This window comes from Pristiophorus japonicus, chromosome 2 (assembly GCF_044704955.1).
Source record: "Pristiophorus japonicus isolate sPriJap1 chromosome 2, sPriJap1.hap1, whole genome shotgun sequence".
Lineage (NCBI taxonomy): Eukaryota > Metazoa > Chordata > Chondrichthyes > Pristiophoridae > Pristiophorus > Pristiophorus japonicus.
The window spans coordinates 144,905,110-144,918,667 of NC_091978.1; the positions used below are offsets into that span (position 1 = coordinate 144,905,110).

Consider the following 13,558-nt stretch of genomic DNA (forward strand, 5'->3'; position numbering starts at 1 on the left):
AGAATCAGCTCTGCACAAGCTGGGCCCACATGCGAGGGTGAGGGTCAATCATGAAAATGCATTGTCGCCCTTCAAATCAACCTGCTGATTGGCCTGCTACACGTGAGACTACTCATTCCACCCATCCTGCCCCCTCCTTTCCGGCTAACTATTTGACTGATCTGTTGTATTTTGCAGAACAAGAAGATAAGCCTGAACATCCTGAAGATCAACAAGAATATCCAGATGCGTCCGCTCCAGACCAAGGCGGGTGGGGGGAGGAGGGGTCCATGGATCTGTGTTCACGGGAGAGTGCTGATCATGATATGGATCAGTCCGTGGTACAGGGCATCACTTTGCCAGACACCTCCATGAGCTCTGCCACCTCCATGAGCTCTGCCACGACATTCCTTGATTTCACACCTTCCGAGGTTGCGGATCCCAGTGGCGGTGGTGGAATGCAGCCTGGAACACTCAGGGCTCCACCGTCCCAGCCTGCACCTCGCACTGGAGGAGTGCCGCTAGGCAGACCCACGGCGAGGGGAAGGAGAAGCTGACCAGTCTCTCCTGAGATGCAGCCTTCATCCTGTGTACATCAGGTTGTGTCATTGGGTGAGGAGACCATTGCCCTTACCCGATCACTCGTGGCCGCCGTCAGTGGGGTGCGTGATGAGGTTGCGACACTGTCGGGAGAAATATCAGCACTGAGATAGGAACTGAGGACGGGCATGTCAGAGGGAGTGCAAATGATGGCAGAGGCCATGAGGGAGCTAGCTGCTGCAATAAGGGCACACAGACCTGGCAATCAAATGCCACTCCCACTGCAATTCCCACACCAGCCTCTGTTGAGACCTAAGCCGGGCCCCCAGCCCCACCACCCACCCCACCCACCACTATCACCGCCCCTAAGAGGAAGTGCACATTCCCCGATATGTGGGTGAGAGATGGGTGCAGCCTTTCTTTGCTGTTGTTGTTGAAGTGCATTGTAAACTTTCCAATAAAATACTTTTGCATTAAAACTGAATCATGTTCCATTATCACCACACAACATTTAGGAACTATAAAAAAAAACATCCCTCACCCCGACAGTCATGCGTGTCTGCCGCCCCTAGCCCTGGCCAAAGGGCTAGCCGGTGCGTTCTGTAGCCGGCAAGGTAGGACTGCTCTATTTTCAGTAGCTGATTTATCTTTCATTTATTTTTGATGATGTCATGAAGATGTCGTGCTGAAGTTGTTTTGATGTTGTGCTGATGCTGTGAAGGTATTTAGTGCTTTAGAATCCTCTAACTCTGAGGATGGATATTCTTGCTATTGAGGGAGTGCAGCGAAGGTTCACTAGACTGATTCCTGGTATGGCAGGACTGACATATGAGAAGAGATTTGATTGACTGGGCCTGTATTCACTGGAGTTTAGAAGGATGAGAGGGGATCTCATACAAACATATAAAATTCTGACGGGATTGGACAGGTTAGATGCAGATAGAATGTTCCCGATTTTGGGGAAATCCAGAACCAGGGGACACAGTCCAAGGATAACGGGTAAGCCATTTAGGACCAAGATGAGGACAAACTTCTTCACTCAGAGAGTTGTTAACCTGTGGAATTCTCTACCGCAGAGAGTTGTTGATGCCAGTTCATTAGATATATTCAAGACGGAGTTAGATATGGCCCTTACGGCTCAAGGGATCAAGGGGTATGGAGAGAAAGCAGGAAAGGGGTACTGAGGTGAATGATCAGCTATGATCTTATTGAATGGTGGTGCAGGCTCGAAGGGCCGAATGGCCTACTCCTGCACCTATTTTCTATGTTTCTAACTCACCTCCTCCTCCCCCCCTCCTCTATGGCTACCTGCGCTGATGTCTTAAATGTAGGTAAGATTTTTCTGTGCCTACAAAAGTAGCCACATACACTGGCCTAAGTTAATTTGGAGTAACTTTTAACTGGCCAAATTTGCTTCTATGGCGAAAACAGGCACAAGTGGCTGGTTACGCCCCCTTTTGGAGAAAAAAAACCAAACTAAAAAAAAAATCTAATTCATTTACACTGGAGCAAGTTAAATGGGGAAATTTGCGATTTTTAAGTTACTCCAAAAAAACCGGGGCAACTCTTGGGGAAATTTGAGCCTAATAATTCTACATTTAATATGGAAGATAAAACTTAATGAAGGAGTTTTATGTTAATTGACCACTGCTATCTTTGCACTCTTTTCTGAGCTAAATTAAATCATATAACATGCCAAACCCAGAAGTCACATTTTAAAAATGTTATGAACAATAAGATGAGATAGAAGCTTCAGACAAATTTACAGATATTAAGAAGACGTTGGTTGGGTATCTCCAATAAAATAGGGAAGAGGAAGAGGCTTTTATAAAGTCCATATTTCAATTTAAGTTACGTCTCTGCAGGGTTGTCAAAATAATCAATGCTACAGATAAATGTGTCCTGCCCAGAATAATAACTTAATTTTTTTCTGAATCAGTGAACAATGCTTGGCCCAATTTCTTTTGGAGCACCCTACCATATACAATATGTTAGTAAGACAAGTGCAAAAATGTTCTGCATCAGCAAAATTAATGCAAAGCTAGCCTAATTCTACTGTTTTAGTCACACAGCTGCTCCCTGAAGCCTACTGTAACTACCATCATCTGTCCAGGAAACTGAATCTACTTCTGTTTTTGACAATGATTAATTCAGTATATGGTTCTCTACGCCACCAACTTCACAATATTACTGTGTATTACTGTACCCAAAATAAAATTCTGATCTCTATAGTATTGCTTTAAAAAAAAACAGATGTCAATTGACTTTACTTTCCATGAACACTCTATATAGCAAACACAAAATACTTGTGTTGCAATTAAACCAGTTTCTTCCTCAAGTAGTCAAACAGTACTACATTGTCACACTGAAATGCTAAGACACTATTTATCATCTTCAACAATAGTTCAGAATTTAACACTTTGACTGCTGGGTCATTTTGAAATGAAAGCTGCAGTATCAATCTTGCTGGTGCCGAGCATCTCATGGCGTACACCGATAGTTATTTTTTCCCTGCATCCTTCAGTTCAAAAAATGTTTGCACCATAACTTGCTGGAAGTGTGAATTGATAACAGCGTGGCAAGGGCAAAAATGGGGCATCTCGCACCCTAGAGAATGATGGAACCAGCAGTCTATCTCATTAACCAATGAGATTTAAGGATTGAGAAAGAAGCAGGAATGACAGAGAAGGACAGTGAATTAGAGTCAACTTAGATGTGGAAACAGAAATAAAGAGAGGGAAAGAATGATTGGATTAAGAGAGAGAGAAAATAAACAGAAAGAACAAGTAAGAAAAAAACATTTAAATTTAAAATTTGACTTTTTCAAAATCTCTCAACAATTTGCTGCATGCAGGAATGAGACAAAGAGTTTAAATTATTCCCTTTCTGGGCCAGAGAGATTGATTGACATTGCATTGAAAATGATCACATAGTTCAAAAGGTACTTACGCTATTAATTTTGAGCCCTAACATTCTGCGATGAGTTTAATGGGCAATTGATGTGAAAATCCAGCAAGTTCATAAAAATAACAGGGGGACGAAGGGTGAAAAGTTGTTTGTGCAAGGCAAATGGCACAACAGCGTAAATCAACCAGAAAGTTCTGGAGATTCGCAACTCACAGTGTAACTCTTCTACCCCTATATTGCAAGCCGATTTACGCATTAATAAAGCGATACAGCGCTAACACACTTACTTTACCAAGAAAATTTGGCTCAAGATTTTGTCTTCCCATTTTAGGCTGTCTAATAAATTATGTTAACCCAATTCATTTCCGAGAGAAACAAAGGAAAGGATGTCGGAAAACAGGTATGTTCTCCACCAGATATTCATATTATTTTACTATTTGTCTTTTCATTCAAATAAAACAACAAAATAACATGCCATATATCTCTGTAGAAAGTAAGAAGTAAGATTCTAGTAATAACTCACAGAAGTTGCTCCTTCAGGATTTTTAAAATAAACACTCTGGGCCCGAAAATGGTGGGCATACCACCACATACCTTGCTGGGTCCCTTGCTTTTTGTGGTATATATCAATGATTTAGATTTGAATACAGGAAGTATGATTAAGAAGTTTGCAGACAACACTAAAATTGGCTATGTGGTTGATAATGAAGAGGAAAGTCATGGGCTACAGGAGGATATCAATCTACTGGTCAGGTGGGCAGAACAGTGGCAAATGGAATTTAATTCAGAGAAGTGTGAGGTGATGCACTTTCGGATAGCCAGTAAGGAAAGGTTATACACATTAAGCGGTAGGCCACTTAATAATGTAGATTAACAAAGGGACCTTGGAGTGCTTGTCCACAGATCCCTGAAAGTAGCAGGCCAGGTGGATAAGGTGGTTAAGAAGGCATATGGAATGCTTGCCTTTATTGACCAAGGCATAAAATATAAGAGCAGGGAGGTTATGCTTAAATTATATAATACTTTGGTTTGGCCACAGCTGGCGTACTGCGTGCAGTTCTGGTCACCGTATTACAGGAAGGACGTGATTGCACTAGAGAGGGTGCAGAGGAGATTTACTAGGATGCTGCCTGGAATGGAGAATCTTAGTTATGAGGACAGATTGGATAGGCTGGGTTTGTTCTCTTTGTAACAGAGGAGGTTGAGACGAGACCTCATCGAGGTGTACAAAATATTGAGGGGCCTGGACATAGTGGATAGTAAGGGTCTATTTCCATTGGTGGAGGGGGCTATTACGAGGAGGCATAGTTTTAAGGTGGTTGGTGGAAGGTTTAGAAGGGATTTGAGGGGGGGGCTTCTTTACACAGAGCGTTGCGGGGATCTGGAACTCGTTGCCTGGAAGAGTGGTGGATGCAGAAACCCTCACCACTTTTAAGAGATGGTTGGATGGGCACTTAAAGGACCGTAACCTGCAGGGTTACAGACCTAGAGCTGGTAATGGGGATTAGACTAGACAACCTTTTGTTCGTCAGCGCAGATATAATGGTAAGTATTGCAGGGAATAGAGTACGGCCACCAGGGTGATCTCCTGGACTAGTTTTGATTACCGAGATGGGTCGGAGAGGAATTTTCCCAGATTTTTTCTCCCTAAATTGGCCTGGGCTTTTAATCTGGTTTTTGCCTCTCCCAGGAGAGCACATGGCTCCAGTTGGGGTGGAGTGTAGATGTTTTTAGTACAAGGGGTGTTGCAGTGGTGTGTGGCGGACTGGTTGGGCTGGGTGCTCTTTGCCTTTCCGTTATTGTTCATGGGTTTGTATGTAACCTTTAGGGCTGCTGACGAAGGGCCGTGTGGCTCTTTGTCGGCTGATGCGGACACGATGGGCCGAAATGGCCTCCTTCTGTGCTGTAAATTTCTATGTTTCTATACCACCCGCAGACCGCCGACATACTGCCCAAAATCACAAAATGGATCGAAAAATACCAACATACCACCCGGCAGAAAAGTCATTAGCGAAATACCTCTGGGTGGTATGCATACCATCCGCCCCTGCACACTACCGACATACCACCCAAAATTGCCAAATTGATGACTTACCACCAGCATACCGCCAACCTTGCAGAATCCCCTGGAAAAGGTGGTTTTAAGTCAATCTTAAGTCGGCGGTATGCATCTTCACCTGTGAAATTTATTTTATCTGTCACCCCACCAGTCTCTTCCCCCCCCGCACCCTCCTCCCCCCCACAGCGGTCTGTTCCGCCCCCAACAGTGATCTCCCCCCAAGTAACAATCTCCTGCCAAGAAGCAATCTCCTGCCAAGAAGCAATCTCCTGCCAAGAAGCAATCTTACCCCAAGCAGCGATCTCACCCTCCCCACATACCTGCACATCACTCTCAGGCTGGCAGTCTCTGCCGATTCAGGTCTGTGTCTCTCGGAGGGGCTTCGCAGCAGCATGCGCATGCGCAGAACTCAGGACCCGAAGATTTCCAAGTGAAAAGGACTGACCGCCCACACACCGCTGGCTGCACTCCGCCCGCTGCACTCCGCTTGGCATACCGCCGAGAAAAAACTGTCGAAAATCACGCACACTCCGCACCAGCAGTACCCGGCCGTATGAAACGACACACCACCGGCATAATGCCGAGAAATGGGCGGACGGCCAATTTCGGCCCCAAAGGATAGAGAATGACTCACACACTGGAGAATTTGTGGTATTATTTTCTTTGTAATATAATTAGAACTATAAATATGTATAAACCTGTACAATTTGGGTAATAGGTCACCATAGCACATGAAAAACTCTCGTGGAGCATGCTACAAACTCTTCAATCTCTTATGTTATGTTTTTACTCAACACCACAAGAAATAGGAGTCGGCCATTTGGCCCGTCGAGCCTGCTCCGTCATTTAATAAGATCATGGCTGATCTGATCTTGGGCTCAGCTCCACTTCCCTGCCCGCTCCCCATAACTCTTCACTCCATTATCGTACAAAAATCTGTCTATTTCCACCTTAAATATCCTCAATAACCCAGCCTCCACAGCTCTCTGGGGCAGAGAATTCCACAGATTTACAACCCTCAGAGAAGAAATTCCTCCTCATCTCAGTTCTAAATGGGCGTGTGCTCATGTACTCTTCAGGCAAAACAAGGTTTGAGAGCATGGGATAATTGAGACCAGAATACACAAATATAATTCAGCCCTTTTTTTGTATAATATTTTGATTTCATTATTATACTTAAAAATTTACACCATTTTTGAGAAACAAAGTAGAGTTGGTTAGAACATGGGAGTTTCTCTACAACACAGGCTGAAGTGTGAAGATGTCAAACTGAGGCATTAAAGCACTACCACTGGCAGGAGTATAATTAGAGCACAACAACTTTACATAGGCAGTTTCCATTACAAATGACACAAGAATTTATAAGGAGAAAAGTTGACAGGATGTATGTGCAGATGTGAGATTTTAATATATTACAATAAATGGTGTGCGGCCGCACCAATATGGGTGGACCTCAGTTGCATGCAGGAGGGGGGATGGGTAAAACAACATTGCTAGCAGGTACATTTCCAACTTTACAGCATTCCCTCAGTACTGCATTGAAACAGCAGCCTACATTATATGCTAAATCTGTGGCGGGGCTTGAACCCAGAACCTTCTAACTTACAAGAGTGCAATCACTTAGTCAAACTGGCACTTTAATAGAACCTGGTATAATTTTCAATACTATTTCATTCTTGTATCAACTCTCTTATATGAGTTATATTGTTACTTATAAAGTTCTGCCAGTGTCGCTATTTTCTCATCACTGCCAAAATAAATACTGATTTAAGTTTTTAAAAACCTTATTTGTGTTTGGTACAGCTATTTGGAAAATATTCTTATAGTAAAGTGCTTTTTCTCAATAAAAAGGAAACTCGAAGTTCCAAAATGATTTGCATGAAATTTCTTTATCCTTCATGTGTGAGCAGGTCAATAGATAATCGGCTCAATTTCCCCCAGTTTTTTTGGCGTGTGCCGCTTTTTTTGGCCTAAATTAAAATATCCAAGTTTCCCCAAAGATTGTGTGCCAACGTAACTCAGTTAGTTACGATTTTTTTAAGTTAGTTTATTTTTTGCGTCATTGGGGGCGTAACCTGCCACCCGCGCCAATTCTAGCCATTTTGGCCAACACCAACTTTTCTTAGGACAGCATATGTGACCGCTCTGGAAAAACCTTCTAGGCAGTAAAGAAAATCAGCGCAAGTAAGAGAATCAGTGCAGCAGAGGCAGTTCCACGGCCCGGACAGTGGCAGCAGAGAGAGTGGGAGAGGAGAGAGGGAAGGGTCGGGGGGGGGTGGATGGGTCAAGAGGAGAGAGAGGGAGCAGGAGGCCTTTCGGCCAGGGTTAGGAGCAGCAACTGGCACCGGCAGGGGAGGGAAGCCTTTCGGCCAGAATTAGGAGCGGCACCGGGAGGAGGGACACTCTTCGGCCAAGGCTTGCAGCGGTAAACAGCATTGGGAGATAGGCCCTTCGGCCAGGGCTAGTAGTGGCAACTGGCACCGGGAGGCCTTTCGGCCAGGGTTACGAGCGGCATCGGGAGGGGTCAGGGGTGGGGGGGGCGGGGAATAGACTTCTGGCATAAACACTTTAATAATTTAATGCTAGAATGCTGCTGCAATGTGCAAGGTACTTGTGCAGGTTGCTGTGATTTGGTCAGAATATGTTTTTTGTTTCACTTTCCAGCCTCAGCCTGCAGTGTGTCCATCGTAACCTGGCAACCCGACCTTTTTGGTGCACATCTTTAGGCTCCACCCCCAAAGCTAAAGGACAGGCCAGGCAGCGCCATAATGAACAATTCAAACGGGGAAAGTTGGATTTTTTTTTGGTGTATTTGGGCCCCCAAAAACCGTGCGTAACTCTTCAAGTACGCCAAAAAACAGCTTTGGGGAAAATTGAGCCCAATGACTGTGATGGCATCTTAGCCTAACCCAATCCTGTTCTCACCTAATGTTCATACAGATACCTTCCAGCAGGGGCTCCTAGATAACAAGCGTGAATGGGAACCCAAGTTCATATTCCCCTTCCTAGCTTGGGGTACTGAGGACAATGCAGCATCTTCATTGCTAATTCTGTGATTAAAAAACATGGGACAGATTGGGACTTGAACCAGGGACGTTCTGGTTTCATCATCATAGGCAGTCCCTCGAAATCGAGGAAGATTTGCTTAGTCGATCCAGTCTTTCTTCATGTCAGTCCTGCCATCCCAGGAATCAGACTGGTGAACCTTCGCTGCACTCTCTCAATAGCAAGAATGCCCTTCCTCAGATTAGGAGACCAAAATTGTACACAATATTCAAGGTGTGGCCTCACCAAGGCCCTGTACAACTGCAGTAAGACCTTTCTGCTGCTATACTCAAATCCTCTCGCTATGAAGAACAACATACCATTTGCCATCTTCACCGCCTGCTGTACCCGCATGCCAACTTTCAATGACTGATGTACCATGACACCCAGATCTCGTTGCACCGCCCCCTTTCCTAATCTGTCACCATTCAGATAATATTCTGCCTTCCTGTTTTTGCCACCAAAGTGGATAACCTCACATTTATCCACATTATACTGCATCTGCCATGCATTTGCCCACTAACCTGTCCAAATCATCCTGCAGCCACTTAGCATCCTCCTCACAGCTCACACGGCCACGCAGATTAGTGTCATCTGTAAACTTGGAGATATTACATTCAATTCCTTCGTCTAAATCATTAATGTATATTGTAAATAGCTGGGGTCCCAGCACTGAACCTTGCGGTACCCCACTAGTCACTGCCTGCCATTCTGAAAAGGACCCGCTTATTCCTACTCTTTCCTTCCTGTCTGCCAACCAGTTCTCTATCCACGTCAATATATTACCCCCAATAACATGTGCCTTAATTTTGCACACTACTCTCTTGTGTGGGACCTTGTCAAAAGCCTTTTGGAAGTCCAAGTACACCACATCTACTGGTTCTCCCGTGTCCACTCTATTAGTTACATCCTCAGAAAATTCTAGAAGATTTGTCAAGCATGATTTCTCTTTCATAAATCCATGCTGACTTGGACCGATCCTGTCACTGCTTTCCAAATGCGTTGCTATTACATCTTTAATAATTGATTCCAACATTTTCCCCACTACCGATGTCAGGCTAACCGGTCTATAATTCCCTGTTATCTCTCTCCCTCCTTTTTTAAAAAGTGGGGTTACGTTAGCTACCTTCCAATCCGTAGGAACTGATCCAGAGTCTATAGAATGTTGGAAAATGACCACCAAGGAATCCACTATTTCTAGGGGCCACTTCCTTAAGTACTCTGGGATGCAGACTACCAGGCCCGAGGGATTTATTGGCCTTCAATCCCATCAAGTTACCTAACACAATTTCCTTACTAATGATGATCTCCTTCAGTTCCTCCTTCTCGCTAGACCCTCGGTCCCCTCGTATTTCCGGAAGGTCATTTGTGTCTTCCTAAGTGAAGACAGAACCAAAGTGTTTGTTCAATTGGTCTGCCATTTCTTTATTCCCCATTATAAATTCACCTGATTCTGACTGCAAGGGACCTAACATTTGTCTTCACTAATCTTTTTCTCTTCACATATCTATAGAAGCTTTTGCAGTCAGTGTTTATGTTCCCTGCAAGCTTTCTCTGATACTCTATTTTCCGCCTCCTAATTAAACCCTTTGTCCTCCTCTGCTGAATTCTAAATTTCTCCCAGTCCTCAGGTTTGCTGCTTTTTCTGGCCAATTTATAAGCCTCTTCCTTGGATTTAACACTATCCCCAATTTCCCTTGTTAGCCACGGTTGAGCCACCTTCCCTGTTTTATTTTTAGGCAATACAGGGATGTACAATTGTTGAAGTTCATCCATGTGATCTTTAAATGTCTGCCATTGCGTATCCACCATCAACACTTTAATTATCATTCGCCAGTCTATCCTAGCCAATTCACGTCTCATATCATCAAAGTTACCTTCCTTTAAGTTCAGGACCCGAGTCTCTGAATTAACTGTGTCACTCTCCATCTTAATGAAGAATTCTACCATATTATGGTCACTCTTCCCCAAAGGGCCTCGCACAACAAGATTGCTAATTCATCCTCTCTCATTACACAACACCCAGTCTAGGATGGCCAGCTCTCTAGTTGGCTTTACACTGCAGGAAATCCTCCTCCACAGTATTACTACCAGTTTGGTTCGCCCAATCTATATGTAGATTAACGTCACCCATGATAACTGCTGTACTTTTATTGCACGCATCCCTAATTTCTTGTTTGATGCTGTCCCCAACCTCACTACTACTGTTTGGTGGTCTGTACACAACTCCCACTAGCGTTTTTTGCCCTTTGGTGTTCTGCAGCTCTATCCATACAGATTCCACATCATCCAAGCTAATGTCCTTCCTTACTATTTCGTTAATCTCCTCTTTAACCAGCAATGCTACCCCATCTCCTTTTCCTTTCTGTCTATCCTTCCTGAATATTGAATTCCCCTGGATGTTGAGTTCCCAGCCTTGGTCACTCTGGAGCTATGTCTCCATAATCCCAATTACATCATATCCGTTAACAACTACCTGCTCAGTTAATTCATCCACCTTATTACGAATGCTCCTCGCATTGAGACACAGAGCCTTCAGGCTTGTTTTTTTAACACACTTTGTCCTTTTAGAATTATGATGTAATGTGGCCGTTTTGGATTTTTGCCTTTGATTTCTCTGCTCTCCACCTTTCCTTATCTCCTTTCTACCTTTTGCTTCTGCCCCCATTTTATTTCCCTCTGTCTCCCTGCATAGAAAGGGTGGGTGGGGAGTCTGGTTTGCCACACGTTCCTTCCTCTGCCTGTGTTTGTTTTCTGCATGCTCTCGGCAACGAGACTCGAGGTGCTCAGCACCCTCCCAGATGGCTCTTCTGTGAGGGTGTCCTTAAAACGCTTCCTGGTGCTCGCTTGCCATGCAGGAGTTCCGAGTAGAGTGCTTGCTTTGGGAGTCTTGTGTCGGGCATGCAGACAATGTGGCCCGCCCAACGGAGCTGGTCGAGTGTGGTCAGTGCTACGATGCTGGAGATGTTGGCCTGATTGAGAACAATGACGTCGGTGCGTCTGTCCTCCCAGGGGATTTGCGGAGGCATCGTTGGTGATATTTTTCCAGTGATTTGAGATGTCTCCTGTATATGGTCCACATCTCTGAGCCATACAGGAGGGCGGGTATCACTACAGCCCTGTAGCCCGTAAGATTGGTGCCAGATTTGAAGGCCTGATCTTCGAACACTCTCTTCCTCAGGCGGCCAAAGGCTGCGCTGGTGCACTGGAGGCGGTGTTGATCCTCGCCATGGATGTCTGACCCCCCTGGGAGGACAGACGCACCAACGTTAGCGTCCTCGACCAGGCCAACATCCCCAGCATTGAAGCACTGACCACACTTGATCAGCTCTGCTGGGCAGGCCACATAGTTCGCATGCCAGACACGAGACTCCCAAAGCATGCGCTCTACTCGAAACTCCTTCACGGTAAACGAGCCAAAGGTGGGCAGAGGAAACGTTACAAGGACATCCTCAAAGCCTCCTTGAAAAAGTGCAACATCCCTACTGACATCTGGGAGTCCCTGGCCAAAGACCGCCCTAAGTGGAGGAAGTGCATCCGGGAGGGCACTGAGCACCTCGAGTCTCATTGCCGAGAGCATGCAGAAATCAAGCGCAGGCTGCAGAAAGAGCATGTGGTAAACCAGACCCACCCACCCCTTCCCTCAACGACTATCTGTCCCACCTATGACAGAGACCGTGGTTCTTGTATTGGACTGTACAGCCACCTAAGAACTCATGTCAAGAATGGAAGCAAGTCTTCCTCGATTCCGAGGGACTGCCTATGATGATGATGCTGACATTGTCCAGAGCCGCGCCGTGGATCTTGATGACTGGAGGGCAGTGCTGTATGGCGGGTTCAGGTTGGTGGAGGACCTTTGTCTTACGGATGTTTACTGTAAGGCCCATGCTTTCGTACATCTCGGTGAAGATGTTGACGATGACCCGGAGTGCGGCCTCTGAATGTGCGCAGAAGCAAGGGTCGTCCGCGTACTGTAGATCGACGACAGAGGATGGGACCGTCTTGGATCTGGCCTGGAGGCGACAAAGGTTGAACAGGTTCCCACTGGTTCTGTTGTTTAGTTCCACTCCAGCGGGGAGCTTGTTGAGTGTGAGGTGGAGCATTGCAGCGAGGAAGATCGAGAAGAGGAATAGCTCGATGACGCAGCCCTGATTGACCCCTGTTCGGACGTTGATTGGGTCTGAGGTGGACCCATTGGTCAGGATCACGGCTTGCATGTCATCGTGGAGCAGGCGGAGGATGGCGACAAACTTTTGGGGGCAGCCATAATGGAGGAGGCGCTCCATAGTCCCTCGCGGTTAACAGTGTCAAAGGCCTTTGTAAGGTCAAAGAAGACCATGTACAAGGGTTCATGCTGTTCCCTGCATTTCTCTTGCACTTGTCACGCCGTAAAGATCATGTCCGTTGTGCCCCGTAGTGGATGAAATCCGCACTGCGACTCCGGGAGGAGCTCCTCAGCCACAGGGAGAAGATGGTTGAGGAGGATTCTAGCGATGACTTTCCCAGTGGCTGACAACAGGGAGATTCCTCTGTAGTTGCCGCAGTTGGACTTGTCCCCTTTTTTAAAAACCTTCTGGTTTACATGACTCACTGCTACACCAAGTCATATCTTTACCCACTCAACTATTGGGGGAGCTAGCAGTTATTTATTTTACAAGCAAGTTATATCCTTACTCTTGACTGAAATATACATTATTTAGCAGGAATTTTTATTTCTTTACCATAGCATAGAATGAACAGTAACACGGAAAACTGTTTCTGTTTACTTCGTAGCAAGTTCCTAATTTTATTAAATACAATTATTTAAAAAGTCTGCAGTGACATTTCTGACTTCTCGAATATTTCAGTCTTAACAAGTACTCTGGCATCTTCTTAAATAAATTGCTATGATACGATGGAAAAGCCTCAAATAATGACCCTGAATGTGCGGTCGGTATGACGGCGAACTTTCAATGTCCGCCGTCATACCGCCTTTGAAAGTGACTGCAAGTTCGGGATTTCCGTATGCACCATATCCCAAACTTGCGT

General features: G+C 45.3%; 1 protein-coding gene across 12 annotated transcripts in view; it reads right to left on the reverse strand.

Annotated features, from left to right (window-relative positions):
- tusc3 (tumor suppressor candidate 3) overlaps positions 1 to 13,558 on the reverse strand; it is a 716,082-nt gene that overhangs the window by 532,334 nt on the left and 170,190 nt on the right. The gene's annotated exons all lie outside the window — the stretch shown is intronic.